Source organism: Amblyomma mixtum, chromosome 6 (assembly GCF_055824585.1).
Source record: "Amblyomma mixtum isolate Tamu chromosome 6, ASM5582458v1, whole genome shotgun sequence".
Lineage (NCBI taxonomy): Eukaryota > Metazoa > Arthropoda > Arachnida > Ixodida > Ixodidae > Amblyomma > Amblyomma mixtum.
In genome coordinates, this window is record NC_143017.1 from 10094289 (window position 1) to 10100174 (window position 5886).

At 54.0% G+C, this 5886-nt stretch overlaps 1 pseudogene; it reads right to left on the minus strand.

Annotated features, from left to right (window-relative positions):
- Positions 1-1756: 1756 nt before the first annotated feature.
- Positions 1757-3748, minus strand: LOC149338195 (uncharacterized; annotated as a pseudogene).
- Positions 3749-5886: the final 2138 nt, after the last annotated feature.

Consider the following 5886-nt stretch of genomic DNA (forward strand, 5'->3'; position numbering starts at 1 on the left):
CTTAAAAGACTTTCTTTCTGACCGTTCATTTCGTGTGCGTCTAGGTTGCACGCTTTAAAAAATTCATCGAAGAAAATGGCGTACAGCAGGCGCAGCGTTCGTCCACCTCTATTTGGCAATATCCACTGCGTAAGCCTAGCGACGGTGAGTACGCGGCGTGGCATAGCAGATTCAGGGGGTCATCAATGCGTGGCAGAGGATACATGTCTTTTTTGGTGACTTTGTTTAGGCGCCGGTAATAAACACTGAACCGTAGGATTCCATTTCTTTTCGCCACTAGAACAACACATGATGCCCACGGGCTCACGACGGCTGTATCACGTCCTCCTGGAGCATTTCTTGAACTCGTGGGCGATTGGCACCACGTTCCTTCGAAAAAGACCCGATAAGGCAGCTTGCATAACGGTCGCTGGTTTGCGTCAACTATAACGCTGTGCTTTGTGAGCGGAGTCTGCCTAACCTTGGAGGTCAAGGCAGAACTGTCGTGGAAAGATTCGATAATGCTCTCCAGGCAGAGTTTCCGATTGGACGGGAGGTTCGGCTTCACGTCGGTTTTAATGGTAGTGGTCCGTGCTACCACTGATGTCGGCATTTCGGACAACCGTGCTCTGCCACGAATTCACTAAGTTCTTCAAAATACGCAATAGCTGTATTTCTTACCAAATTTCGTCATATATATTTACGGGTGCAAGTGGAGTAAGCTTTACAGTGCTTTTCTCACCCAGAGCAGACCACGAAAGAACAAAGATACAAAATACAGGAAAAAAAGAGTAAGTCATTTACAGTAATCCTGTATTCCGTGAAAAAATTTTTGCGATCGGGGAAAACGTCTGCAGGACACGCAACTGCCAATCACGGTGCATACGTAGACGCAGTGTGCCAATGTTCCGCTGATTTCACTGGCACGCGATAAAATGCCGAAGAGCTGCTTTCACCCGCAAGTGTGGTCTGCAGCCATCAAATCATTACTAAGCTATACTTCTTGGTTGCACGTCGCGTGTGCTGGGGATTTTTGTCCCCAAGAGTTCACCAACAAGAAAGGACTATGAATCACTGATCGTCTACACGAGCTCGTAAACGACATTAACCTTTTAAGGCAGTTTGTACGCTATTGTGCATACAATAAATTCAGAGATTTTATAGGAAACGCCCAGCCACTGTTGTGTTCGCAGATAAAATTTTGTCAACAGCAAATTCTTCACTTCAAAAACATTAAAGCAACTGAAAGACCTTTGCTAACCTGGTACATAAACTTTCCCAGCATTTCTTTGAGGTTTGCTTTGTAAACAGTCGCATTGTTACGGCCGAATCCATGTCTCAAGCCTAACAATGCCTAATCAAAATAAAAACCAGCCCTTCCCGGCGTTCCTGCCCGTCTTCATGACCAAATGCATCGTCACCAGCTTTCTCTCATAGTGAGATTTGGCTGATGTGTATGTAAGAAAAGTAAGGCGTTCAGAGTTTAAGACAAACATCCTCTTGTAAAAACTTAAACATAAGATATGTCAACAATTGCACTGTCACTCAGGAGTACCGCTGGGTGAAATGGAATGTATTCATTGTAAAATTGATTCAAATACTAATTTTGTAGACGAAGGACGTCAGGGATGGTGTCGTGGTCGGCGAGAAAGCGGGGCTATCAAGATCAACACGATCTGCGCGATGGCAATCCCACAACTGCTTGAATTGGATTGCAGCAAACTTTATTTGTGCCTGCAGTTGGGCGCTCGCGCGCCCCGACGAGGGCCTACGTCGTCTACGAGGCTGCCGTTACTCGGCGCGGGTCTCCGCTCGCCGTTGCCGGATCGCTGAGTCCCTGCCTTTCGAGCGCCCCGAGGACCTGCTGACGGCCCATAGCTGTTGGTCATGGTCGTTACTCTTCGCGGCTGCCTCCAGCCGCGGCGGGATTGTTCCTGATCTTTCTTCCTTTGGATTTCTGATACATTCACACAAGATGTGCGTGTTGTCTGCCGGCTCCCTCCGGCAGACTCTACACGTATCGGTCGGGTAGGTCTCGGGGTACATGCGATGCATCAGTTCCGGGCTCGAGAGCGATCCGGTCTGGAGCTGTCTCAGTAGTACCGCCTCCGCTCGACTAAGCCTCGGGTGCGGGGGTGGGAGAGTCCTGCGAGCCAGGCGGTAGGCCTTCGTGATTTCGCTGTAGTCGGTCATGCGGTCCTTGGTTCCGAACCACGTCGGACGGTGTGTTGCCGGGGCGCGGTTGGTTAGCGCTCGCGCCGCTGCGTGTGCCGTCTCATTGTGGTTAGCACTGCGTTCCGACGCGTCGCCTGCGTGCGCCGGAAGCCACTTGATTCTTACTCTTCTGTCTTGCAGTTTAGTCGCTCGTAGTACGCGCTCAGCCTCCCTGCGGACTTGGCCTTTGGCGAAGTTTCGCACCGCCTATCTCGAGTCACTCAGCACCGTCTGTGTCGGCGATGGCCAGGGCGATGGCCACCTCCTCCGCTTGTTCCGCTCCGGCGCCTCTCACGCTCGCTGCCGTCTTCGTGGCGCCGGTCGACGCCTCTATGACGACCGCTGCGAAGGCATTCCGTTGGTATTCGGCCGCGTCCTCGTACCGCGCGTGCTCGTCGTTGGCGTGCAGGTCGATGAGAGCCTTGGCCCTCGCCGCTCTTCTTCCCTTGTTATACTCGGGGTTCATGTTCTTGGGTATGGGGTCCATTCTGGTCTGGCCTCGGAGCTCTTCGGGGACGGGGAGCTTTGTCTCCGCCTCGTTCGAGTGTCCTATTCCCAGGTCGTCCAGTATCTTCCTCCCGGCTTTGGTCGTGGACAGCCGCTCCAGTTGAGAGGTCCGTTGCGCTTCGGCTATTTCTTCGAGCGTGTTGTGCATCCCGAGTTGTAAGAGGCGGGTCGTGCTCGTGGACTCGAACAGGCCCAGCGCCGCCTTGTACGCTCTCCTGATGATTACATTAATTTTGTTGCGTTCGTGTCGCAGCCATCTGTGGTAGGCTGCAACGTACGCGACGTGGCTAATGATGAAGGATTAGACGAGCCTGATTAGGCTCTCCTCTCTCATGCCAGCCTTCCGGGAAGTGACTCTTTTGAGAAGTCGCATAGCGTTGGCCGCTTTTGCCGTGAGACGGGCGATGGTTTCGCCGTTTCTTCCATGCTTTTCGATGACCATGCCTAGGATCCTGATTTTGCTGACCTCGGGGATCACGTTGCCGGATTTGGTTACGATTCTGATTTTTTCGCATTCGCGTTGTCTGGTCTTGCATCTGCCATTGTTGGTAGGTGGGAGTATGAGGAGCTCCGATTTGCTCGGCGAACATCTCAAGCCGGTGCCTTCCAGGCGGTCTTCTATCACGTCGACGGCGGCTTGCAGAGCGCCCTCGATGTGGGCGTCGCTGCCGCCGGTCACCCACAGTGTGATATCGTCCGCGTAGATGGTGTGCCTGACGTCTTCGATGTCCGCGAGCTTCTCGGCCACTCCTATCATTACCAGGTTGAACAGCATCGGCGAAATGACCGATCCCTGCGGTGTTCCGGTGCTCCCGAGCTTCTTCTCTTGCGTTTGTGGGTCGCCTGCTCGTAGCTCGGCGGTCCGGTCCGTGAGGAAGTCGTTGATGTAGTTCTAGGATCTTTCGCCCATGTTCAGCTTAGAGACTTGGGACAGAATCGCCGAGCGTTTCACATTATCAAAGGCGCTCTTTAGGTCGAGACCCAGGATTGCCTTGTTGTCGCGGGCGCTGCCGCCATTGTCTATGATTTGGCATTTGAGCTCCAGCATCGCGTCCTTCGTGCTGAGGTGCTGTCTGAAGCCGATCACCGTGGCCGGCTAGAGCCCTTCTCGTTCCAGGTAGTCTTGCCACCTGTTGAGCAGGACGTGCTCCAGCACCTTGCCCACGCAGGACGTGAGCGAGATGGGCCGAAGGTTGTCCGTGTCCGGTGGCTTTCCCGGCTTGGGTATCAGGATAGTCTTGGCTGTCTTCCACTGCTTTGGTAGCGCGGCCGCTCTCCAGCACTTGTTGAAGTATTTTGCGAGGTTCTCAATCGAGCCGTCGTCGAGGTTCTTGAGCGCCTTGTTCGTGACGAGGTCCGGGCCAGCTGCCGACCGGCTGTTGAGGGCGTGCAGGGCCGCGCGGACCTCCTCGACGTCGATGGCACGATCGAGTTTCGCGTTGGGTAGGCCGCCGTACGGCGCGTGTTGTTCGGTGGGTGTAGTGGGCAGGTATTTGTCATTGATGCGTCTGGTGACTTCATCGGCGCCGTGTACCGAGACCGCCCGATGCATGAGCTTGGCTTCTTCAACTGCTTCTTCGTCGGCGTCCAGCGAAGGGGTCCATTTTCTTCTTCAGAATGCCCCCCAAAGAAAAAGGAGGCACCCTGGCGTCTTAAGAGAACGAAGATACAATGGGGTCGTAGAACGGCTTAAGGTACTGTCGCGTACTGTCCGCGACACTGTCCGAGGTAGCACCCACGGAGCATACACGTCACGCGTGCACTACCTGGCGAAGAGCAACCTGAAAGTCAAGCCCACCTGCTCGCCCATGGGGGGATAAAGACATGAATGGGCGGCTCCCAGCCGCCTCGACGAGGTTGCTGGCCATCCCAACCACAGGTGAATGGCACCACCGCCGCCGCCGCCGTCGTCGGCGCGCCGGCGCTAAGGCAAGACAACGATTGGGCCACTGCAGGACCCCGATACTTCGACAATAACTACGAATTTTACTCGTGTACCCTCTAGAACGTAGAATTGTGTGAAATAAGACAGACGCTAACACGGTGAACGTACAAAATAGGCGACTACTTGACACATCAGAAAAGTAAAAGCTTTCCAGTTCTAAGTCAAAAATCACATGTAGCCCTTTGAGAGCCCGAAAACGGACGTTCGGAAAGATGTGCAAAGGCTTTTGGGGGAGGGGCGACCGCCCCCTCCGCCCCCTCCCCCCTTAGGACTGCCACTGAGATGCATCAGGGTTGTAGGGGAGCACAGTATCAAAGAAAGCAGATGGATGCCGACCATAAAGCAAAAAGAACAGAGAGAAACCTGCGCTGGATTGCGTAGCAGTGTTGTATGCATGCGTGATATAAGAAAGCACAATGTCCAAGTTGGTGTGATCGGATCCGACGCACTTCGCGAACATGTCACCGAGGGTGCGATTAAATCGTTCAGTTTTTTTGCGGGTGGCAGGCGGTCCAAGTGCGGTGAATGATGTTGCACTGAGCGAGCAGGGCTTGGACGTCAGATAAGAAAGCACGGCCTCTGTCGCTGAGAAATTCGCGAGGAGCACCATGACGGAGAATGAACTTCGTCGATAAGAAACCGGCCACGTCACGGGTGGTTGCAGCTGGGAGAGCGGCGGTTTAGGCATATCTCGTCAGATGGTCGACCGCGACAATGACCCAGCGATTGCCGGCAGACGTGTTCGGAAGAGAGCCGTAGAGGTCAATGCCAATGTGGTCAAAGCGGACATATGAGAGGCTGTAACTCACCAGCCGAACGGTGAGAGGCAGGTTTGCGGCGTTGGCAAGCCAGGCACGATCGAACGTACCCAAGAACTGACTTGTACATACCGCGTCAATAGTAGCGAAGACGGATTCTACTGTATGTCTTGAAAACTCCGGCGTGACCGCCGTGGAAAGCTCTACATATTTCGGGCCATAGATGGTGCGGGACCACGAGGAGCCATTTCTGTCCACTTGAAGTGCAGCTGCACCGGTAAAGGAGGTTATCCCGAATCTCATAGTGGGAAGCTTGTCGGCGAACGGTGCGTGAAGGGGTAATCTTCGAATGGTTGGAGAGGTAGTCAGTAAGAGAGGCGATCCATGGGTTCTTGCGTTGTTCGGCGGTCATGTCACTGACGTCGAGCATAAACGCCACAGGGTCAAAGACGGAGAGGCTGGCAAGGTCGGCTAGAAGCGGCG